This window comes from Leopardus geoffroyi, chromosome B1 (genome assembly GCF_018350155.1).
Source record: "Leopardus geoffroyi isolate Oge1 chromosome B1, O.geoffroyi_Oge1_pat1.0, whole genome shotgun sequence".
NCBI classification, from domain to species: domain Eukaryota; kingdom Metazoa; phylum Chordata; class Mammalia; order Carnivora; family Felidae; genus Leopardus; species Leopardus geoffroyi.
In genome coordinates this window covers 12697268-12723271 of record NC_059327.1, presented here as the reverse complement: position 1 = coordinate 12723271, position 26004 = coordinate 12697268, and the positions used below count along the sequence as shown (strand labels likewise).

Sequence of the window (26004 nt, the reverse complement as noted above, 5' to 3'; positions counted from 1 at the left end):
GCGCATGCAAAAACGCTTTGATATGGCCTCTGTCTCTTCTTTTGTATCTGTCCTTAACGTACACATCAGTATTCTTTTTTTTCACCAAAAGATTATGACAGGAATAATGAAAACCCCACCCACCCCCATGCACAATGTGTGACACCAGTTCATCCAAATGACTAAAGCTAAACATGGGTGAAGGTAAGGGATGCTTCTGGTCTGTGGCTGTAGCCGCAGGGCCCTTTCTGTTGAACAGACAGTTGGTTCTGGATGTGATGAGGTCAGTACTCATGCCTGTAACTTCATGACTTACTTCTGCCACTGCACTTCTGAAAACGTATTAGGGTCCCGGAGCAGAAAGGAGGTATGAACAATATGCGAGGAGAAAGGTCCTAAAACAGTTACCGGAAGGAATTTAATAGCCCTGGTTTGCTGACTGGGAAAATGGGTTTCTCTGTTTCTTTAGAAGGTGTTAATAACGGCTCAATTCAGTTAGAAAAAAAAATCTGACTCTAACTTCAGCTGGAGACAATATGGTTCACTGGAAATAATTTTGCCTTTCAAATCATGGTCTTGGGTTAAAACACTGGGTCCATTGCTTACTTGCTGAGGAACTCTATGAACCTGTGTCTCAGTCTCTAAATGAACACCTAGTCCTGCAATGTTATTGTAAACTTTAGTGAGACAATGATGCTGAGCCCCTAACATTGAGACCCAGAAAGTACTAATAATTTATCCCAATAAATGCAAACCTATAGGAAGCAGTTTTGATCATCCTACCGAGTGGTATGGCCACCTGAAATGTAGATGTGGTACGTGTTTGAATACGCTCGGAGCCCCATATAACAACCAAGTGGCGAGATGATTATATTCACAAATTATTACATCCTAGAATATCTTAAGAAAATTAAGTCTATGTAGCAGTAGATATAGCCTAACTCAATGACAGGACAGTATAAAAATTAAAACATGGTAATTGATGACCTTTTTCTAAAAATTCATAGGTATTCTTCATTTACCCTTGTTGCAAGCTGATGGCATAATTTTCCAATATTGTCCTCTAAAGATAGTTCTATGAATGGCTATTATGCATTTTAAAAGCCACCCGTTATACGAGTTGCCCCAAAGTGACCCAACTAACCTTGGAGAGGGACTGAAAGTCATGGTCTCCCGTAGCAAGATTTTAAAAGTAAAGTCCTACTGAGATATATTTTCAGAAAAGGATCAATTGAAGCCATTTGCAAGAAAAGTCACTCTTGCCTAATTCAGTTAAAACAGGAACAACCAAAAATGGGCAAAAATGGTTTCATTTAACTATTGTGATAGATCTATGGACCTAATATAAGTTACAAAGTGGGTAAGAATGTTAAGTACTGAAGGTAAAATTTTCTTTGGCTTTTTCCACCTTTTAAATTATTTAATACACAAACTAGCCACCAAATAAGACACAGCCCATCTTTGCCTGAAGAATTCATCCTAGAATATCTTAGGATAGAATATCTATCCCTGACCATGTAAAAAATATGCTTTCAAGCCACCTTCCAGTACCTAAGGGCCTGTCCCACCAATATCTTGCCCACGTTTCACACTGGACATTTTCTTGTCTCATATTTATTAAAACATTCCTTTCTTGTGTCGCATTTCCTCTCTGCTTTCTGTCATGGACTGAAGCAAATATAGATAAATCATCTACCAGTTTATCAAATGGATAAATTAAGGGATTAATGACTGATAACTGGATTCTTTATCATTAACTCAGAAGAGGTTTAAGTTTAATAAGGGGCTGAGACACAAACACTAATCCAGAGGAATAAGTATTAATGGTCCTGTGATAAGATATTAAGGGATATACTTTGGACAGGTGGATGTTTCTTGAACTCTTCAAAAATACTTTCTGTATCTTCTATCTATGAAGCTATCTCTGGTTACCACACTTACAGAAAGAGATCAAACTTGCTGGTAAACTGTATTAATGTAAAGAACCTGAGACACAATTAATGGTCCCAAGTTGTAATATATAACATCCATCTTGCGATAGTCACAAAAGAAGTCAGAACTTGTTAATTCCTCAACCATCATAAAAGTAGACAATATTAGCATTAGGAGCACAAAATATAAAAGGAGTAGTCTTTTGAAACTCTGCTACCCAGAGTGCTCTATAGATGAAAAGCAAGTAGACTTTCTCTTTATTACAATCACATCCTCACCCTCAAACATTCTTCTTTTGAATGGGCAGAAATGAGTTTTCTTTTTTTTTTTTTAAAGCAGTTTTTCAAACAATGTGTTTTCTTGTGATAAGAGATCTGTTTTAATGTCTTGACAAAAGAGGCCCTTCAAAATGGTATGTTAAGGGGGGAAGTGTGAGGATTACAAATCACACTGATTTTAAAGGGACCCAAAATTCTGTAAAATTGCTCCACCCCTCGCCAAGTTCTTTCAGGGAGACGCATTTTTTTTTTCTGGAACGTTTATGTTAGACTTATGAGTTAGTTACCATTGTTTTGTAAAGGACAAAGAAAAGCCAGAAAGGACCCCTGTTAACATTTCTTAAAACTTGGCTCCCGTTACTTGTTTTCTAATCATAGGGGTAAATGTCCAATTAACGTATCCTTTTCCTAGAAATCTTCTCTGTAAAAATATTGCTTGGAGGGTAACAAATTATGAGGCTGACTTTACTATATTGTCTTGTTATATTCCCCCCACTGAAATAAATGTTTTCCTCTAGCTTCTTAATTTTACCACATTATAGTAGTCTCTAACACAGAATTTAATAAATTCAATATATTTCTTGTTTTGCAAAATTATTTGAAAAATAATTTAGAATGATTCTATAGAGTTCTAGATCTCAATTACAGTGTAATAATTTATGCATGGCGTATGCAGGGACACCTGCCCCTTGGCCTCTTGTCTAACAATACACTAGACAAGAATTATTACTCCATAATTCACACCCTGTCATGTCTTATTGCTTAATTAAAGCACAACCTTCCTCTACATGACAAGCAATTGGACTGTTAACATTATAGATGATTATCCAACCTAGCATATTTTATTTTTACAACTTATTCTTTTTATGTACATACGATGCTCATTTCAGGTACACCTACCTCTGAAAATATGAAAAAATCTGTTTCTTTACTTACTTTCTGGCGACTGTACAAATTGCCACTTGCGAAAACATGCCCAAAATATTGTAGGTTATAAATTAGTAGTTTAGGCACTGAAATAACAGTGCAATGTCTATAAAGCAAATTAATGTGTGAATTTGAAGGCCTCCGAGTATACATAGCTTCTTTTCTCTGTTCTATTATTGATCAAGTAAACGGTGATGCATATGTACCTGCACTTGTAAAACAAACTTAATATTTAAATAAATAAATGTGTAGGGTCTATAGAGGAAAACCTTAAAACCCTTCTGAAGGACTCAGAAGAGAATGACCAAATGATAAAACCTAGTATGCACATGAAGTACAAAAGCACAAAGGTATTGCTTTTTTTTCAAATGTATCTATGAAATTAATAATAATTCAATAAAAAATTAAAAAGCAACAGTATTTTTTAATATGACAAAATGAGACCACAGTGTTTGGGTTAAAAAACTTCTGCCTATAGGTACCATCTCATTTTTATTTTTGGTTTCTATTTATAGCAAAATTCCTTTTGGGGCACCTGGGTGGCTCAGTCAGTTAAGTGTCCAACTCTTGGTTTCAGTTCAGGTTAAATAAATAAACTTAAAAAAAAAATCCTTCAGAGTGCTCTGGACAGATTACTTCCAATTTTTCTCCTTTCATTTTCTTGAGCCAACTTCAAATAGATTTTCTCTTCTACCACACTACCGATGATCCAACATTGCTAATGCCATCCAATCTTCATGTTCCTTGATGTGAGGACAGCGCTTTACAAATGGCTCCCACTTGGCTTTCAGGAAACCACCCTTTTCTGGTTCCCTCCCCCTTCACTGACCACGCCTCACAATCTTGACGTCTACACATAGGGGTGCCCATGTCTAAGCCTTTGGTGCTCTGTCTGCTCTACGCACAACTGCTCTCTTAGTGATTTCACCCAGTCTGGTTACCTAAACACCTTCTTTATTCTGGCAACTTCTAAAGTCCTATTTCTAACCAAGACCTGAATGACAGATTCTTATATTAATGCTGTTTACTTAGCATTTCCAGTTGGACACTTAATAGGCATCTCAGGGTAAACGAGCCCAAAACAGAACTCTACCAAATTTTTCCTGCTACTCTTGCCCATCTTAATAAACTACAACTCCATCCTCCTTTGGAGTCATCTCTGGCTCTTCTTGATCTCTCATCTCATAGGCGACCCATCTGAAAATTTTGTATTACCTCGAGAACATATTTATAATGTGAAACCACATATCGCCACTGCCTCCTCTCTCATCCTGGTCCAAGACACCATTATCTTTGCCTGGATTATTGCAACAGTCTCCTAACTAGTACACCTGCTTCCACCCTTTCTCCTCTTCCATGTATTCTCAGCACAGCATCTGGGACTGTTGTTTTAAAACACACATCAGGTCAGGTCATCTTCCTGCCAAAATCTTCCAATATTCCACATGCACAAAAAGAAATAACAACACACATATAAGCACAGAGAACAAAAAACAATCCCTTAAAGGCTTCGCATCTTACATAGATGAAAAGCTAAAATTGATCAGTAGCCTCTAGCTATCCAGCTCTGATTCTCCTATGCTGTTCCTCTCCTACCCACACTCCTGCTTTCCCGCTGTTCACCCCTTTGTGCCATTTTCCTCCAGCAGGTGTGTCCTTTCCCAAAGCTATGCACCTGCTCTTGTTTCTACCTGGACTCTTTCCCCAGCTACCTCCAGATGCCTTCTCTCACCCCTTTGCTCAAATATCACTTTCTCGGGGCGCCTGGGTGGCGCAGTCGGTTAAGCATCCGACTTCAGCCAGGTCACGATCTCGCGGTCCGTGAGTTCGAGCCCCGCATCGGGCTCTGGGCTGATGGCTCAGAGCCTGGAGCCTGTTTCCGATTCTGTGTCTCCCTCTCTCTCTGCCCCTCCCCCGTTCATGCTCTGTCTCTCTCTGTCCCAAAAATAAATAAATGTTGAAAAAAAAAAGTTTAAAAAAAATATCACTTTCTCAATAAAACTTTCCTTATTCACAAAAGCACTTTCAAGCATCCTTCCCTGTTTTATTTTTCCTCATAGTACTTCTATTTCTCTGTCTCTGTCTCCCTGTCTCTCTCTCTCTCTCTCTCTCTCTCACACTCTTATTTATTCCATCTATAGTCTGTTTTTCCACACAAGAATGCATGACCTATGAAAGCCAGGATTTTTTTCTTTAATCTATTTTGCTTTCTGTTGCAACCTTCCCGCCAAAATTAGTTCTTGGTACATAAAAATCCATGGGTAAATACTTGCTGAGTGAATGCATAAATGGTATGCAGATAATTAAAGGTATATGCATTTCTATGGAAGAAATATTAAGAAACTGTAACTGGGAATTATTTTAGAGGTAAGAGGCTTTTTATAAATGTCTGTTTTTTCTATCATTAGTTTTTGTTATTTAAAATTATAACCAAAATGATATCGACACTGGTATCACAGGACTTTACAGGCTATTTGTTGTATTTTTCTTCATACTACTGTCTTAAAAAAAGTAACAGATTTTATTTTAAGTAAGTCCACACGACTTTAAAATTGTTATTAAACTTACAAGCAAGAAATTTAACCAGAGACCAAACACTCGTAGAATAATGAGTTGTCCAGCGACCTGAATAGTCCCACATTTAAAGTATTACATGCATTGTGAATGAAGAAAGAGTATAAGATACCTGTCAAATGACGAAAGCAGTAAGGATATGTAAGTGTTCTGTTTTGAAGACAAGAGAAGTGTTTACTGAGGTTTCCATAAACACCTTTCTCTGGATGTGGAATATTGGAGGATTTTGACGAGGAAAATGGTAACCAACATGCCTCTTGGCAAGTTCATTCATGTATCAAATAATAATAGCATGATTGTGATACAATGTAGCAACTGGAACCTTGCATCTGATAGTTTGTGTTGGGCAACAGAAGAGAGTGAGCGCTGATCATATTAGCTTGAGTGATAGGCTATTCTATTAATGGTTCCATTCCAGGCAGGGTGGTCCTGGCCCATCACAGTGCTGACTGTGCTCCATTTCGTAATGACTTACGGTTTTCTGTCGGGCATCAGCACTTTGATTACCCAACATATATGAGGAAAAAACAAAACAAAACAAAACAAAACAAAACAAAACAAAACACCTTGGTACTAATTCAGGCACATTTTACCAATTTAAATCCAAACGTATTGTTAACATAGTATTATCAAAGTACGTTGGGTTTTTGTGTTAACTGCATTAAAAATACGTGAATTCAACTAGAACTATCTGCCAACTGATGAACATATGGTTACTTTTTCTACTAATAAATATTTCTACAGATATGAGACTAATGAAGCACAGTGATACTGCCTTTTCATGATTATTAAATACATAAATTCTCAAGAGATACGGCTAGATTTAGGTCATTCCAAGCACAACTTCATAGAAAACTACTTGTAAGTACTGTAACTTGCTTAGCACATATCGCATGATGAGAGAATGTGACATAAACACATAATTACAGAAAATCAAAATATATGCTCAGGTTTTTTGAGCCACAGGTTTCACGTTCACTATACCTCAATAATTTTTTCAAGCAGAAAATGTTATATTACTTATTGTGCAATGGTCTTGACACATTATATTTGGGGGCTGTCAGCCACCAAATAATAAAAAGATCTTACAGTCAAGAAGCTGTTCCATCTTTATTCCATTTCAGTCTTAGCGAGATAGTCTTGATGTTAAAAGCATTTTATATATTTTTTTTTTTACGAGATTATAAGCTCAGGATTTTCTGATCTCTCTCAATTTTTCTCCACTTCAGGTTTTCTCCCAGGTAATAATACAGCTATTTTGATAGAAATGTAGCCATCTTATGATTTTCTTTTTAAGTGGGTCTCCACATTTTTCGCAATTTGAAACAGTAGGCACAGCAAAGAGCACTGGAGTGGAAAGAGAAAGTGTGGGGGTAACATGTTCCCCTGAATGTGTTAGGAGACCCAAAATCTTAAAAGAACTCCTTCTGAGCTTTGGTGCTAGGACAATATGGTTCCCCTAAATATTTTCCAATCTGTCAGATTTCCTTTGACCATGCATTGTCTCTACTTTGGCCAGTGCTAATTTTTTGGTGCGTTTAGGTTTGGTACTTTATTTATTATTTTCAAAACCTACTGCAGTGTTTCTATTGTTTGGGTTTTCTTTCCCTTTTGTTCTGTTTGCTTTCCCATGTCTCCTCATTTTGCTGGATCTGCTTTATGCTTAATAACTTCTCAATCTAGTTTCTTGTGGTCTTTATCCTTTTACACTTGCCTTTGAAAATTGCACACTGAGTGAAGCTCAGTCCCTATTTATATTTTGTCTGAATCACACATAATTTTTTAATGACATATTTTAAGTAAATAATTCAATATCCCAAATTTCCCATATTATTCATATTTCCTTGAAAATAATTGAAATGGTGGGCTTTTCATAACTGTTGAGACAGCTTTAAAAATCTGTGAATAAAACTCGGGAACAGAAATGAAGGAGTTTAGTATGGCATAATTGTCTTCATTTTTATCAAGTTGCTCTGTCTCTGAATTTTATTTTAGACTAATAAGACTCTAGATTATACCAAGTGCTTTATTTGATTTCATGAAAGTCAGAGCCTCAGAATACCTATAGTAGCATAAAAGAAATGGGGGAACAGAGAGCCTCAGAATGAAATAAACATAAAAGAAACATTTCAGTATGTTCCCCGGTGAGGCTGGGGGTTAGGTGTACCTACAGTTAGGTCCATTCCTGAAAAACCAAACTCAAGGACTAAGATTGGGTTTGATTTCAAACAATCCCTCCATGACATATGCATTGGTTGCTATGCAACAAAATTTAATATCAACAAATGATGCCAAGTGGTTTTTGCATACTGTAATTGGCTTGCAAGTTTTGCTGCTTGAAAATTGCAAAGAGAGTGTGGTTATTTGAATTTAAATGGCTACGTTAAACATGCTAATTTTTATAATTAAAAAAAAAAAAAACCTACAACACCAAACCTACTTCTTAAAACTGAAGAAAAGAACTGCCTTCTGTGATAATAAATGTGCAACAGTCTGGAAAGTTTCTCTTCCACCCTTTGGGAAAGGATAGAACATATTGAAATAACTTTTTATGCTGGTCTACTCACCTAGCTTCTCTGATGAGTTGGCTGTGGAAAGCCTGTATCGAGACGGAGCTCAATTAGTGTAATTTATGTATCCTTGGACGTCAATCATTCCTGTTGAGAGGTGGGACTCCTAAGCTCTCAGTGCATTAATTAAGAGCTCATCTCAACAGAGCCATCTTTCTACCTAAGGACCAAAAAGAAAGTTTTAATTAGATTTTTAAAAGCAAGTATGTCATATATGAAAGCAAGTTTAGTTCTTTAGTTCGTATGCGAAGCAACAACTGGAAAGGGATATTCCAAACAATACAAAGGGCACGCGTTTTCAATCATCTGTGCTGGTGTAAGGAAAGGGGGGAGGGGGAGGCATCCATCTCAAACCTTGGTTTCGGCCCTTGGAAATCCCTTCGTGGAAATAACTAAAGTTTTGACTGTGTTGTTTCATTGCCAACGCAATTATCGGACCCCTGTCTAATTATTGACGCGGAGCCGGTGCTGTTGAGGACAGACTATGTTTTTCTCTGATGGCTGGCTTTTTGTTCCAGGCTGGCTTCAGACTGAATATGCGGTGGGCAATACAATGCAAGTTCAGCAAAACAGAGTGAGGGAACTTGCACAACACATCAATTTCATTGGTTCGGTGGTGGAGCGAGCATGCCGTTGCTCACTAACCTAAAAATACAGAGGGACTCGAGAGGGGGAAAAACTAGTGAGGCTCACTGATGTCAGCTGCTTGAGAGAGGCTGTTCTCCTGGAATGGCTTGTGTGAGGCCATCAAACATACTCCTTAGGGCTCACTTGGGAAATAATAGATACATTATTGATTAAAATATTTATAAATTAAGGGAGGGAAACAAATTTTAAAAGCCAGTTCAGAATCTAGAAGGGAAATATATCTACTAATAGCTATTAACCCCTCCCTCTTCATAATTAAGGTGGGGAGGTCAGGATGCATGCTTGGGAGAACAAAACCAAATGAGTTTGCCAATATTAAGAAAAAAAAAAACAAATAGAACACAAGGCAGAAAAACAATACTGAACGATAGAAACACCGTCATAAGTCACAGATACAATGAATACATCGCCCAAGCTCAACCATTCCAAAATATCAGTCCCAGAAAAAGTAGGAATGCAAATTCTCTGCTTTCAGAAAGGTTGCAGACAATGGGGAAATATAAAGCCAAGCATAAGAAGCACAAAATAAATGATGTTATAATTATAAGGGGGGTTCTAACCAGGATGACCGGCACCCTGGGCAGATGACTCAGGACACAAGGGAAGCTGAGCTCACCGGCTCCACATTAACACAACACGTGCTCCAGTGATTCTCATGGCTAGTATATTTCATTTTGGTTTTCTAAGGGAGGGTGTTTAGGAAATCCAGTTACCGTATATGTTATCAATTTACCACCTAACTAGCATACTCGATGCGTACTGAATAACAGCTACAAACCTGACAGAAGAAACTATAGGTTTTATAGGTATGTGGTTTGTGCAGTGTGTTTCTAAATGATAGTGTAGGAGGCAAACATTCCTATGTAGAAAATTTGTCAAAAGAACAAAGCTGGAAAACTGTAACTCATCATTTATGTTAATGTTCATAAAGATATTTTATAATCCTTTCTCGACTCTTTCCCCTCACATATTTTCCCAGCTATTTTGCCTCGTTTATTGTGCTGCATAATGTTTATGGCACAATACATAGAGTAGTACTCCCCAGATACAACTTGGCAATTGTGCTGGTTACACCAATCTTGTGTGCCTGAAAAATTTATGTAATACAATATCCTGTCTTTGAGTACCATTTTTGTGTCCTTCAATGCATCTTTTTATTTGCATTTAAGCCAGGGTAGATTACAAAGCCAAACTACCTCTTAACTATACTCAAGGATATCTACATGATAATATTAATATACATATTTATGTTTTATGATTGTGTTTTATGATTGTGACCAATTTGTATACCTCAGGAATCTCTTTGTTTTCTAAGCAATGTTTAAATTATCTTTATAACAGACTCAGGGCAGAACATGTTAAAATTAAAGAATATTTAGTACAATCGTTTTCAAAGAAGAGATACGTCAGGGTGTGTTTTCCCATGGGGTGTCAGCTTTTTTCATTCCCCACCTCCCCCGAAATTAGGTACAATTACTTTTGTGAACCGAAGGCAACAATTTTAGCACTGACCATGGCCACTCTGTTATACATCCCCCGTCTGTTCCTATGGGCCGTGTTTCTTAAGACCATGGAGGAGGAAACAGGCTTCAGAGCAGGTGGTCAATTTTTATGCTTTTAGCCAAAAATATGAATTTTCTCACTACTTAATTTGCAGCTTCACAAGAGCCCAACTTTATGATACTGGAGTAGAAGGCAGCCCTTTCCTAAATGAAACGCCAATGTTTTGATGTAAGATATTTTCTCAACTTAATGGCACCTTTTGAATGTGCTAAAACAGAAGCCCAGCTCACATTGTAACTGGAACAATGTACCCGTAGGAGGCTCTGTGATCTGTTCCCTTATTGGTTGCAATGGTGTGATGGCATTCCAAAGAAGAAACCTTGGTCTATGTTTGGAGAATGGCAGCTGATGGAGACCGGGCTTCACCCTCTGCCCCACCCTGATGATGGGAAATCACATCATTTTTCAAAGATTCTGAGTTTGTGTCTCCACCAGGTCATTGACCAAGACTCTCATCTCCTCAGAGAATGATTCTGTGTTACCAACTACCTGCTTCTAATCTGTCCTCTGTTAGCAGCCACCATGACAGCTGCAGGACAAGAAAGTTCATGGCCTTGTCTTTTCTCCAAAGATTTTGTGAGGCTACTCCCCTAGGTTCCTGGCATTCTGGCAGGGGTCATTGATATGTACCAATTTGATGAAATGGGGGTTGATTAAAAAAAAAAAAAGTGAGCCCCTGAAGTGACATCATAAAGGCTCAATCTGTTGCCATTCAAATTTTAATTCATTTGCTATTTAAGAATAGCATAACTGGAGTTGGTATTATTGTTTTGTTAATATTATTTGAGTGAATACCTTCGCATGAAGCCCTGTGGCCCAGAAAATAAAGACTTAGAGTACATTTACTCATAGAATACTTTCTACCAGGTGGGCTAGTAAATTCTTTTGAACATTTAGCTAATTTATTCAGTGAAATCCGTCAAGCTAGTATATACTAATTTGCCACATTTTTTATACTCATGAGACTCGTATCCAAAGGCAAACTATAATGAAGCTGTCGATAAAATGACCCAGTTCTATGTTGTCTTATCACTGATTAAGTGTGAAACAACAGGTTTATTGTCTGACCTCCTCTACCCTTTTTGAGAAATGATATTAGAAGTGATATAAATTCCTTTTTATATTATATAGTGAGAAAAAATATGGACATTAAAATACAATATTGGGGTCAAAAATATGTATATCATTAAATTATAAACGGGGACTTCCAGTAGCCTTTAAATGATGAAAACACCAATGCTGAGTTTATTTTATAAATCAGTTGTGAAACTCATTATCAGAGATTTTCATATTTCTATTAGCGAGATTCCATATAAAAAACTTTACAGATAGTAGTTCAGCCGAGGAATTTCGTGAAGGAAGGACAAACCAAGTCTAGAGTCGTAGACTCTGTGGCTTTGGAGAATAAGACTGGGTTAGTGTTCTGCAAAATCTACTTGTTTAGATAGATTTTTCCCTAAGCCATAGAGGAGAGATGTCTGAGTGGGTTATCAGTCTTTTATCTTTGACGTTTTATTATTTAGTTTTAATGCTGAAATATTTTATTGTACATGAGCCTAGAGGTTTTCTGCTTTGATATGTTTATAAGACAGAATAATAAATAAATGATGATTTAGTCCACTATTGATGTCAGGATTGTAGTAAGCTTCATATTTTTTAAACCTTTTCCCAATTCTGACTTAGGAAAATGATTAGTTTCTAGTTACTTTCTTGACATCTAAATCGTTAGGGGGAAAACAGTCCCCTCCAAAAGTTTCCTGGGCATTAGGTTAGGTAAGTGGTGTCGACTAATAGGAACTTGTGTTGAATGTTTCATGTACCAGATTGTGTCCTTGTAACTTTTCCACCAGTTTAATAATAAAGGGGAGCAGTAATTAATGTACTCTCTTAAGAACATATTCAGATGTGAATTGGGAATGAAAGATTGGTCCCTCAAAATAACAAGCTTGGCGGTTAGTGAAACTATTCAAACACTTCACAGGTGAAGCCACACTGGCAAAAAAACAGTAAGGGAAATCCGTATTCATTTATACTCTTTTTTTTTCATGTTTATGTATATTCTTAAACAGTATATTTTTTCATAGACTCTCTTCTTTCTGTGTTCATGTAGATTCCATATATAGAGGCATAGTAACATACACTACCCACACATATTAATTGCATTTTTATTAATTTAATGATTTCATTTTAATTTTTTTTTAACCTTTTTTTTTTAATTTTTATTTTTGAGACAGAAAGAGACAGAGCATGAACGGGGGAGGGGCAGAGAGAGAGGGAAACACAGAATCGGAAACAGGCTCCAGGCTCCGAGCCATCAGCCCAGAGCCCGACGCGGGGCTCGAACTCACGGACCGCGAGATCGTGACCTGGCTGAAGTCGGACGCTTAACCGACTGCGCCACCCAGGCGCCCCAATGATTTCATTTTAAAGAAGACTGAGAGTGGAGAACTTTTTAATATTCCCCAAATATTTAATATTTCCAAATAAGCTTATAAATGTCATGACATTTGAAAAGTTTCACTCTTTCGTTGTGGTATACAATTGATATATAACATTATATTAGAATCAGGTGTACAATATAATGATTCGGTGTTTGTATACAGAAAGTTTCACTGTTATTAGGCCATTGCCTTAAAATCCCTATAGAAACTACACACAGGATATCACAGGATATTTTTAAAAGAACTTTTTCGTTATTCTATAGTCCATTTCTACTATCAACAGTAACAGTTTCTATCTACTGTTTTCATATTCTCAATAACCCAAATCAAGGAGAAAAACAAACAAGATTTTTTTTCCAGTGATCTAGAAAATCTTGAGACGGAGGGTCATATTTAACCAGTTATACTTTCACATAAAATATGAATCGCTTTGAAAAGTCATCTCCTGCAGTCAACATCATCCAAACAATAAGTCTGTAATTGGCTATAGATATGCGTATATGTCTGTCTATTTGCATGCATGTGTTCAATGCCAAGTAAAAATCTTTGACATCTTCCTTTGTTGGTCTAAGAAATGTGTGTAAGTGGTGATGATGTGGGGGGTGTAAATGAGACTTAACCGGTTCCTTCACACATGTATTTACATAATGAATTTTTATTTAGCCCCCATGTAAGTGCCCAGCACTATGCAGTGTTCTAGGAATGAAGTAATGAGCAAAACAGATGAAGGCCTTGCCCTCACTGAGCTTCCCTTTCAGTAGATGTATAGATGCAACGATTCCCTAAGACCTCGATACATTTATCCAGTCTCCTCATTTGTCTTTTTTATGAGCCTTGGCAACCTGATACTATCATCAATTTGGTGATTTTCACTTTCCAAAAACATTTGAAAACATACTTTGTGTTGAAGTCTGATTTGCCACATAAGATGATTGAAAAAGCAATTCTAAATTACTTCTAGGCATTCAGTATAAAAGGAAATTTTCAAAGATACGTTTATGGCTTAATAATTAAATCTGGGTGAATATGCCTGCTGGGAACTTCTGCAATAATAAAATAGAATGGCAGGTTCCAAGCCGCAAACAAAGAACTTTTTCTTTCAAAGATCTGAGTCACAGCATATTAGTATTTAATAGATTCTACATTTTTTTAAATGCATAATGCCAGAATTTCATGGTAAGGAGTCTTGAATAATTATTCAAGCACAATCCAAAAGATTTCGAAAAACAAAGAATGGGATGAAAATATTCAACAACATAACTATTTTAGAGATTCTAAGTGCCTGAAACAGTAAGATATGATTGTTTTGATCTCAGTTCTGGAGCTTCCTCTTTACTTCTCCCCCTGCCCCATAAGATATTCAGAGATTCAGTCTCTTTCTGCCTTTTACAAACTAGTTCATACCTGGTCACAACATCCCAATAACTACACGTGATGCCCACGAAATGAAATGGCCCTCTGGGACAGCACTGATGTTGACCCATGGACCTCAAAGTGCTTAAGTGTATGTGAAGCTAAAAACAAAACCATACAAGCATGCATGAATTAGCGACTTCTCTTGAGACTCTGAATTCAGTCACCCTTTCTTGATAAAACGATGGCAGAAAACATGATGCTAGTCTCCAGAGAGAAGCAACAGCTCCTATTATAAAGATAGGTAAACTTTCCAAGGGTTCCAAAGATACACCTAAATTCACTATAAAGAAGACTCGGTAAAATAACTCCATCTGAGGTCATATTTTAAGATAAATAGACTTCAGAAGATTAGACTAAATTATGCCTTTATATCGATTTCCATCTATCAATATTTAGCTATTTATCTATCTTTAGAAGTCAAAGAAAAATAAAGTTCTACCTTCCCTCCATGGCAATAACTGAAGCAGGAAGAAACGGCTTGCATAATGAGTTTCATTCCAGAGGTCCAAGGACAGAAATGCAAGCCCCAATCATCCTCTGTATTTTCAGGCCATATAAAATCACAACACTTTAGGGTACTCTCAGAACAGCTAGGCGATTCTAATTTGTGTCCATTCTCCTCCTTCACATCCGTCTCCATCAATAATTGATAAAGCAACAACGGGTCTTAGCTGACTTTTTAATTCTAATATACAGAAATTATCTCCTGGATATAAATTAACACCTATACAATAGTCTGCAAATGGATTGAAAGTAATTTGGTGGTTCTTAAGATGCTCCATTGGTTCTGTTTTGTTTCTGAGTCAAGTTTTCACTACACGTATCTGCTCACTTCACCCCTATGCTGTCCCCACCCTGCTCCCACCTCAAAATACAAGTTCCTGTCACACTGAGGCACAGACTCGTTCCATTATTTTTGCCCCTTCTCTTGGTTTGCTCTCCAATTTTCTCTTAATTGGTACTGACATATCAACAGTGCCCATGCAAATGTTATGCAAATATCAAATGGAAAGCTTTTTTTTTTAATGAGAAACACAATTGATAACTGTGTAAATATAATAACTGTGCTAGTTACCGTTCACCTGATTTATGCAAAGAGTATGTGGGGTAGGTGGATTTTCAAAACAATGGCTACTTCGCACTTTATGAATCATGATGCTTTTATTTCATCTCTTTTTTTGGTTTAGAATCTTAGAAAGAAATGAAGACTTCGCACACTCCTGCACTTAAGAAACTGTCATAGGAAATAAAACCAAAATAACCCGAATTAAGTGAATAGAGGGATGCCGTCAGATGTGTTGACACGGGTGAAACTTTCCTTTTACTACATGGCTTCAACATCCTGTTTTGGTGTGCTCTTACTCTGTGTGTGTGTGTGTGGGGGGGGGGTAATTTCCAAGTTCAAGGTCATTTCTTGCCAAGGTGGCTGGGTGTGCTTCTTTTCCTCCATATATCTCATCTACTCTTCTAGCCCCTTCTCCCACCACCCACCCATCCAATCAACTCTCAGTCCATTGCTATTGCTGTTAGGTTTCCTGCCTCAGGCTGTAATTAAAGCAAATTGGAAGAGGAAGTAGGGAAATCTGACAGCTAATTTTGTGTCTGATAAGTAAAAGATATGCAGAGAATTTTTTTTTTCTTGGACTCATATTCTTCTTCCTTTCCCATTTAATTTTAGATTCCTTCTGCCTTTGAGGTTTTTATGTAAGTTAGAGATTGATATATAAATAAAATACAGTCTGGCCATATCCCATTCATCTTATATACTCCCTTAAGTCACAGAACTGACTCTAGTGCCCAGGGAGGTTGGATCACCAGAACAATCTTGCTCAGTGCAAAGTTTATTGATAATAATGCTCATTTGTCTCTTTACTTTGTTGATATATAGTACACTGCACTGTGATAATTTTACTTTATTTTATATACGTCTGCCCAGTAAAGAGAACTGGACATTCAGTTCTTTTCATCAACCACCCTCGGAAAAATCAAGCCCATGTGACTGACATCATCCTAGTTCAACATGTTAAAACCACACTATCTCACACAGGGTAGGTATTCAATAAATACTTGTTACATTGAACTGAACTTTATAAAATACACCCTTATTAAACAATATTGAAATAATACTTTTAATAATGACTTACTTACTAAAAGGAATCTTCATTAACATTAAAACTTAGCAGAGATTCCTATAAATAGAATATTTGTCCATTTCATGAAAGAATAGAGAACTTTAAAAAAAAATAATGTTTATTTATTTTTGAGAAAGAGACAGAGAGAGAGAGACAGGGACAGAGTGTAAGTGGGAAAGGGGCAGAGAAAGAGGGAGACACAGAATCGGAAGCTGGCTCCAGGCTCTGAGCTGTCAGCACAGAGCCTGACGTGGGGCTTGAACTCATGAGCTGTGAGATCACGATGTGAGCCAAAGTCTGACACTTAACAGGTTTTTTTAAACATATCTGATATGGTTTTATGTCCTTATCACAAAGTGGATACAATCTGAGTTAAAGACTCCGTGGACTCTAAGTTATAATTCTCTCAGATCATTTGTACAGAAGTAATTTAAGTAATCAGAACATGGGGGCGCCTGGATGGCTCAGTCGGTTAAGCGTCTGACTTCGGCTCAGGTCATGATGGCGCAGTCCGTGAGTCTGAGCCCTGTGTCGAGCTCTGTGCTGACAGCTTGGAGCCTGGAGTCTGCTTTGCATTCTTTGTCTCCTTCTCTCTCTGTCCCTCCCCTGCTCTCACTCTGTTTCTCTCTCTCTCTCTCTCAAAAATAAACATTAAAAAATTAAAAAAAACATTTTAAATAATCGTACCATGCATGAAGTTCATCCTTTTATCTGGGTCATCTACAACCAATAAACTAGAACAGATTTTTTTATAATCCTTATGCCATCTTCAGAAATTTCCATTTTGCACACTGAAAACTGTTGTTTGGGAACAGTCAAAAAAATGCAAGTATCACAGATCTTGCACAACTAGGTATTTATTTATCCAAAGGATACCAAAATGCTGTTGGTTTCAAAGGGGCACATGCACCCCAATGTTTACAGTAGTGCTTTCAACAATAGCCAAAGTGTGGAAAGAGCCCAAATGTCCATCGACTGATGAATGGATAAAGAAATGTGGTATATACACACAATGGAATATTACTCAGTGATCAAAAAGAATAAAATTTTACCATTTGCAACGAAGTGGATGCAACTAGAGTGTATCAGGCAAAGCGAAATAACTCAGGGAAAGATAAATATCAAGTGAGTTCACTCATATGTGGAATTTAAGAAACGAAATAGATGAACATACAGGAAGAGAAGGAAAACTAAGGAGACAAACCACAAAAGACTCTTAAATACAGAGAACAAACTGGGGGTTGTTGGAAGGGAGGTGGCTGGGGGGATGGGTTAAATGGGTGATGGGCATAAAGGAGGGCAGTTGTTGGGATGAGCACTGGGTGTTATATATAAGTGATAAATCACTAAATTCTACTCCTGAAACCATTATTACACTATATCGTAACTAGCTTGTATTTAAATAAAATTAAAAAAAAATCAGAGATCTTATTTTGTTAAACATATAAAAAGAGCATGAGTCACATTTTTACTTCGTTGTCTGAATAGCTTCGATCTCATAGCTTAATTTTGGAAGTTGCATTAGCCACATGTACAAGTTACACTAGAAGCCTGTTCATAATTACCATGTAATTACAGAATGTGGCCTGCTGTATTGTTCATAAGATTTCGATTATATTAAATTATGAAGGCATACAAACTGTGTAACAAGTCAATTTTCTACAAATCCTGAGAAATTATAAAAACGAAAGAAAGCAACAAAAACCTGTGGCAGACTGCTTGTTTTCCAACTACTTCCCATTCGATTTCCCCCTTCTTCCTGGGGACATGACTGTCCAGAAAACAACGTTCCAGCCTCTCGAAGGTAGTGTGGCCATGTATTTAAAATCAGGTTAATGGAATGTGAACAGTCACTTTTCTCTGGACATTGGCTTTTCCACTCTTGTCACCGGCTGGAAGACGGACATAGCAATGACCCTGCACTAGCTCCAAGAACGAAAATAACTCCCCTGTGGGCTTGCACATCAACAACATGGAGGCACATGCTTCCTGAATGACCCAGTGGAGAACAGGCACCCTGCCAGCCTAGACCAGCTGACCGCTGCATGAAAGAAGAATACATCTTATATTACTTACGATGTGGTGTCTAGGAGGTTCCTTTCTAATTTAACGTAAACTTCACCCTACTATATCTGTTAGTGATATGGTCACAAAAGTTTCCTTTGTAGCATAAAGCTAGTAAAAACCACCCGATGGCATTTTCACAGTCCTCTGAAGAATACATTATGGACTTCCATTTTTTAGACTGCCTCCATTAACAGAAGCTTCTCTTCAGCTATATTCTTGCATTTGTTCTTTGCAGGAAGGAGAGGATGGCTGAGATCCTAGAGGCACCGTGAGAAGCACAGGTAAATCATGTCACTCTCCACTCGTCGTTCAGATAACGTCGATGGCTCCTGACTACCTTTTGAGGCCACCTCTCCCAGAGATGCTATTTTCACTTTTCCAACTAGGTTAATAAATTTTCCTTTTTCTGAATGCCCACACAATTGTATCTGTGCTCAGGGACTTTCCTGCATTTATTGCAATTACATGTATGTAAACTTTGTTTTCTATGAAAAGGCAAGGTTCCTCAATGAAGAATATATACCCAATCCATATCACTGTAGAATTCAGTGTTATGCATGTACTTGAAGCAACTTAAGTATATGTTGATTATAACAGTGAATAAACAAATTCTCATGTAGTAAGTTATGAAACATCTCCTATTAAGCTGAAGGAAATAATATAATAATGTATCCTGGATGTAAAAAGACATTCTACTCTAACCCAGAAGCCATATAAATTGACAAGGATAATAATAATAATAATAATAATAATAATAATAATGTATTTCCTGCCATTCTATTAGACACAATTAGTTGAATTGACTATTATATGGGAACCGTGATTGTCTTTTAAACCGAACACCATAATTTCTTTTCAACTGTACTAGATAAAATTTTTAAAAGGCAAGAACATGACTCCACTACAAACTCTCGCTACATTATATAGTTAATCACACAAAGACCAGACTGATCTGATTTTGGTGGGAAAATCTATAAGCCATTTTAAAAATCATGTCTGATATTTACTCACTGGCTATCTTATTTACTAGGCTTTATAAGATCAAATCAGGTGTCACCTACCAAATTAAGGCACAGTAGATTCTTGATTGATTCTGAAGTTAACATTAGGGCTAGCCATCAAAACTGTGAGTTTTCAGGTGGTTCTTATTAGCTGACTCCCAGTCTAATTAGAACCTGGAAATGCAGAAAACATTTTTGACTTGTTCCTATCACTTAAAAGTCTGGGATCCAGAAAGAAAAGATCTCAAATAGGCTTAGCAAGGCACTTATAGATTTTTTTCTACTCAGTTCTCAAATGCTCTTACTTGAATGTAACCTAATGTGAAATATGACTTCAGTGATAAATATGGTAAATATCTTCTCTAATATTTTAAATGCTACCTTTCACTGAGGCAAAAGAAAACCATACTTTTAAATAGATTATGTAGATTAGATAGTATTACATCACACAATCATCAAACATTTTTCTCAAAAAATTTTCCTATCCTTGGGAGACTAGAAAAACATAAAATAGAAATTCACTACTAATATTTCATGGCTGTATGAATTTCTGCAAGTTATTTAACCCCTCTGAGCCACAGTTTCTATGTATTTAAAGACTGGGATGAGAAATTCCTACACACTGTATTAATATACAAAGTAGATTATAAAATTGCATGTAAAATACTCATGATATGACCTAGAACAGAAGACATTCATCGCACATAAAGTCCTGTGATACCTGTACACAGTGGGGAAGAAAACTGGTATTATTCTACTCACTTCACCCTCCCAGAAACCTTATTATGCATATAGTGGATGGTTAAAAATGATCTATTTCTTATTTTTCCAATAAATAATTATATTCTGTAATTTTTCACAAAATTTGGTAATTTTGTAAAACATTTATTTTTTTACACTATATAATTTAGGGAAATAATTTTATATTTGAATGACTAAATATATTTCTAAAATATTAAGCTCTCATTCTCTATTATCATTTCTTTCTTTCTTGATCCTTTCCTGTTAGTGTTTAAACACTATTAAGAATCTATATATTTTTGAAAGGCAATTAAGAACAACGGCATCCTTCACTTGAGACTTGGCATTCAAGATACAAAGTTTTCTCCTAGAAGCATCGTCGTTAAGATCCTATGGTACTGATATCAGAATTGAGAGAAATGATGACTGAAACGCAATAGGTAGTCTTGAACTAGGTCTTAGCTTTTATTTTATTTTTACTTTATTTTAATTTCCGTGCAAGTGGAAGAGGGGCAGAGAGAGGGGGGAAAGAGGATCCAAAGTGGGCTTGAGAGACCCATGCAGGGCTTGAACTCTCGAACTCGGGGGGGTTATAACCCGAACTGAACCTGAACTCGAACTCGGGGATATAACCCGAGCTGAAGTTGTATGCTTAACTGACTGAGCAATCCAGGGACCCCAATACAATTTCAAATGTATTAAAAAAGTAAATGTTAAAAATCCAAATAAAGAAGTAAACCTGGTTTCAGAGACATACAGCAATTGATATGCATCCATTTAATACTTTCCCTTCCTAAGATCCCCTGAAACAGCAATGAAAAAAAAAATGTATTCACAAACCCACAGGAACAGGACGCATGAGGAAGAAGAGAATAGCAAAGGAGGAGTGGTAATGCATTTAGTGGATTAAGGAAGCTAGAACCTAAGCTGACGGCTGAGAGAGCTGTAAAGCGGTCTGTTCTGTCTTGCACTGTGCATGAGGGCCTGAGTCTGGAGATTTACCCTCCTGAGAATAAAACACAGGATTTCTAGACTGGGGGACAGTGACACAGTTGATGGAGTTACTATTTGCCAAATGAGAATTTAAAAAAAATGTGTATTTACTGAAAGCTGAGACTCTCTCTCCCCTTCCCATCCCTTTCTCTATTCCCTGAAAACTGGCAATTTGGACTTTAGCCTCAGGACAGAACACTAATAGAGGATTTTCTGGGGATTCTGACTGGCTCAAGAAGAAATCGGAAAAATACCTGACAGCACGTAGCAATAAAAAGCAGTGGCATCTCCCTAACATCAAGGTCAAAGTCAACACATTCTACCTAAATTAGTAGAATCTTCATTTAATATTGAATCCCCAGCTTTTAAGTATAAACAATCAACCAAAGGTGACCAGAAATCTAAAGAAGGTTTTAATATAGAAGATGTAGATCGAAACAAGTTAAAAACAACAACAACAACAACAACAAATCGAATAGTCACTATGCAGGAAGAAGAAAGCTTTGAAATACATACATCTTCTCAAAGAGATAAGAAAAACTACTGTGCTTGTGAAACAAAACAGGATGCTATTAAAAATAAAGTACGTTTGGAAAACAAGCTTTTGGAAAGTAAAAACATGGCAGAAGAAATGAAAAATTTGACAAAGCATTGGAAAACAAAGTTGAGGTGGCCTACGATGGAAAATAGACAATACAATATTAGAGAACCAGTCCAGGAGGTATAATTCCTAAAAGGAAAAAAAAAATGAAGAAAATGGACAATACATAACCATTAAGTCAGAAATAGTGAAGAGGTCAAGATTTTACTCTACTTGAAAGTTAACAAGTTACTCTATCACAAATTCATAAACATATGTGGATAGAAGACACAATAGCCCCCCATCAGAAATACAAATTATTTATTACTCCAAGCAAAACAGCAGCAGGAACAGCATTTTGGGTCGGTTCCCTATGCCCCAATCCCCACCGCACAACACAATGAGGGCTGGATTTTAACTTGTGTGCACCAACCATGTGCTGTGGCATTGAGGAGGCATCCCAAATTTTAGAACACTAAGCTTTTATAGGCTGCTGACCTACCTTGTCATTCTCCTCCCGGGAAGAAAGAGATCATGCACTATCCTGGAATGTAAGCAAACACTTTGAAGGAAAAGCAGAAGGCTTTAATCTTTACTAGTCTAGAACATCTCTGGGGAAGCGTACTTCTAAATCTTTCTAGCGTGATACCCTATCTCTACTTTCTAAAACTGCTTATTAAAAATGTCCTCTGCTTAGAATGCTCACACTGTACAGGTCCAAACTCTGAGAAATCATGGAGAACTGTCTTTCAACAATCATCAATAAAATAATTTAATAAAATTTCCAGAGCCCAATGAGTCCTTGGTCCACTTGATGAATATAGCCCCTCACCAGAGCACATCACTGTGAAACTTCCGAACTTGTGGCTATGCTAAATTCTTTAAAAAGTTTTCAGAGAGACAAAAAGTTAATATACAAAGGTATAATAACCTTTGACTTCTTAAATGCGACATTGGAAACTAGAAGACAATGGAATGATGCCTTCAAACTTCTGAAGGAAAATTACTTCATGTTAGACTTCTATCCCCAGCTAATTAAACTATCAACTGAGGATGCAATCAAGATATTTCCAGATATGTAAAGTAAATAAGAACTTTACTTCTCATGTTCCTTTCTGATTTAGCTACTGGAGAATATATTCTACCAAAATAAGAGAGAAAAAAAAAATCTAGAAAATGAAGAAATGGGTTCCAAGAAACCGAAAATCCAACACGAAAGAAAGGCATCAAGGGTTCAAAGAATAACAAATGGAACTCCTAGAAAAACAGCTCCATAGTAGGTAACGGGTCTGGATCGCCAAGGTTTAAAAGAAAATGTCGAGGGCTGGTTTCACTAACAAGCCCATGTCACTGTACAATTTTTTTTTAATTAAGAATGCGATGCCTGGCTGAATCTGTCCAACGTTATTATCTATACTTTGTCTTGACCATTTGCTGGTGACATTCCTGTTCTCTTCTCCATGTCCCTGCTTTAAGTTAGTTGAATATGCACATTTTACCAAGGCAGTATTCTGTTCTAGTCACATCTGAGGTAGAGGTTGGCCATAGTGAGTTCACCAAAAAATAAAAATAAAAAATTACAGAAAAACTCTCTCACCTGATGGCATTCTCACTGAACAGCTAGTAGCCTGGCCCATGGTGGCCCTTCTGAATGCCCTTCATGTCATGAGTCTTAGGCTTATCAGAACTCACCTATTGGGCTTTGCCCAATGAATTTGCCAGTGTGTCCTCAAATATTCTTTACTATTAAATATCATATTTTGAGGAATAGTTTTAAAAACTTGAGATTTTGAGGAAAATTGAGGAAAAACAATCAAATGAAATATAAATAGTAAAAGAAGAAAGGGATGGAAAATTGTGTACATGCTATCATCACTACTTTTTTAAAAAATGTACCATATGGATAAAATACGTATACAACAAAATATATTAGTATATTATAAATACTTTTAATTTTATTAATTGTATCCTTCCATATTTTCCCATGTGCTACTAAAAACAAGCATTAATTTCAAAATCAGAAAGTATATTAAATACATCTACTCAAGAAACAAATCTCCTCTGATCCTAATGATAACTTCTAGTGACAGCCTTCCTTTGCATTCCCTTTATAATTATGTTTACTTGAAAGAGTGGTCTACAATCAATGTCTCCAATTCCAACCCTCCCGTCACTCTCAAATGTCATAGCACTATAGCTTCTGCCCATACAATCCACAGAATATACTCTGGAAATGTCACCAGTGGATATTCTTCAGTCTTCTTATTTCATCTAGGAGTTTCATCCAGCCAGTGTGCATTGAGTGCTTACTATGTGCCATGCTTTCACCTAGGCTTCACACCACTGACCACTTCCTCCTTCATAAAATACTCATTTACCTTGGATTCCATGACACCCTGGTCTCCAGTTCTCCTTTCATTTGTTCATCCCTTCTTGTTTTTTCCCTTTCATTCTTCTGTGTGTCCTCTGAAAGTCGCCACAAAAGCCTGAAAATCTGTGGCTCCCTAGAGACTTTTCATCATCTTCTTCTCCCTTTCATTTTACAAATTCTTGAAGTCACAGATTGTGCTCACCACGCAGCATCCTTCACAGTCTATTGTTGACTCCAAATTTATGGGGCACCTGAATGGCTCAGTCGGTTGAGTGTCCAACTTCAGCTCAGGTCATGATCTCACAGTCCGTGAGTTCGAGCCCCGTGTTGGGCTGTGTGCTGGCAACTCAGAGCCTGGAGCCTGTTTCAGATTCTGTGTCTCCCTCTCTCTGCCCCTTCCCTGCTCATGCTCTGTCTCTCTCTCTCTCAAAAATGAATAAATGTTAAAAAAAAATTTAAATATCCTGTCACATTGCTCCCCAAATCTCCAGACCAAATATTGATCAGCCTTAGTGACAAATGCACATGTACGGCCCATAGGTACCATGGATATAACACATTCCAAATTTCATTCATTATTTAACCAAAACAAATCTTATTTTTTCCTACCCTATATTTTCTTTTTTTTTTTTCAACGTTTATTTATTTTTGGAACAGAGAGAGACAGAGCATGAACGGGGGAGGGGCAGAGAGAGAGGGAGACACAGAATCGGAAACAGGCTCCAGGCTCTGAGCCATCAGCCCAGAGCCTGACGTGGGGCTCGAACTCACGGACCGCGAGATCGTGACCTGGCTGAAGTCGGATACTTAACCGACTGCGCCACCCAGGCGCCCCGTTTACCCTATATTTTCTAACTCGGTGATAGACACACCATCTAACTTGTATTTCAAACTAAGAGGCTGAAGACTACCTTGCACTTTTCACTTTTACTTTTCCTTATGACTCACATTTAGCTACCAAGTCTACTGATTTTGCCTTCTTGATTTCTTTGCAATTGTTCCCTTTTCCCCATCCCTACCTCGGTTGGACCTCCATCTTCATTGCCTACATTACTACCCCTAATGTTACCACTCCCCAAATCTTACTCTATTATTCCATTTCTACAGGACTGTTAGACTGATTTTTCTGTCATGCAAATTTGGTTCTATTAAATGAATGACCTTTCTTACCTTCAAAATAAGGTCTAAATTTCCCACCAGGGCATTCATAATTCTTTTTCACCTTGACTCTGCCTCTTTCCTCAATATTACCTCCTACTAACTTCATGCTCCAGGCTTACAGAACTAGATTTTACATATTCTCTTGCCTTTCTGCCTTTGTACATAATGCTCCACCCTTCTAGAATGATCTCTCTCTCTCACCCTACTCTACGCATCTAACTGCTATTCATCTGACTGAATTCAAGAGTTACTCCATCAGAGAAGTCTTTCCTGACTCCCCTTTATCCTAGGCTACATTAGGTGTCAAACCTATGTCTTGAATCACGCCTTGTTTTAATACCCCTCTCTTAGAGCCTTATCAAACTCATTGCAAGGCAATCCCACTGGAAATCCCACCTTGTTTCAATGATGTATCCCTCATCAGAACTCCTCTGGAGAGATTTCCTTCAGAATTAGCTTTATGAGTCACACAAGAAAACTTATCTTTATGGCTCAACTTTGTTTTTGCTCAAAGTGGTATTGCCCAGTGTGATCACCAAAATTATTGAACAGATTTGACATTGAATAATTTTTGGCTATTTCAAAAAATTCAAATATGCTTTCAAAGGACAAAGACTTCTTCCCACTGAG

The 26004-nt window shown here is 37.1% G+C and overlaps 1 protein-coding gene across 9 annotated transcripts in view; it reads right to left on the bottom strand.

Annotated features, from left to right (window-relative positions):
* Positions 1-26004, bottom strand: part of TENM3 (teneurin transmembrane protein 3) — a 1282904-nt gene that overhangs the window by 979265 nt on the left and 277635 nt on the right. For all 9 annotated transcript variants that reach the window (XM_045452383.1, XM_045452387.1, XM_045452410.1 and 6 more), the window contains exon 2: positions 8258-8420. The gene's annotated coding sequence lies outside the window, so the exon portion shown is untranslated. The remainder of the gene's footprint in view (positions 1-8257; positions 8421-26004) is intronic.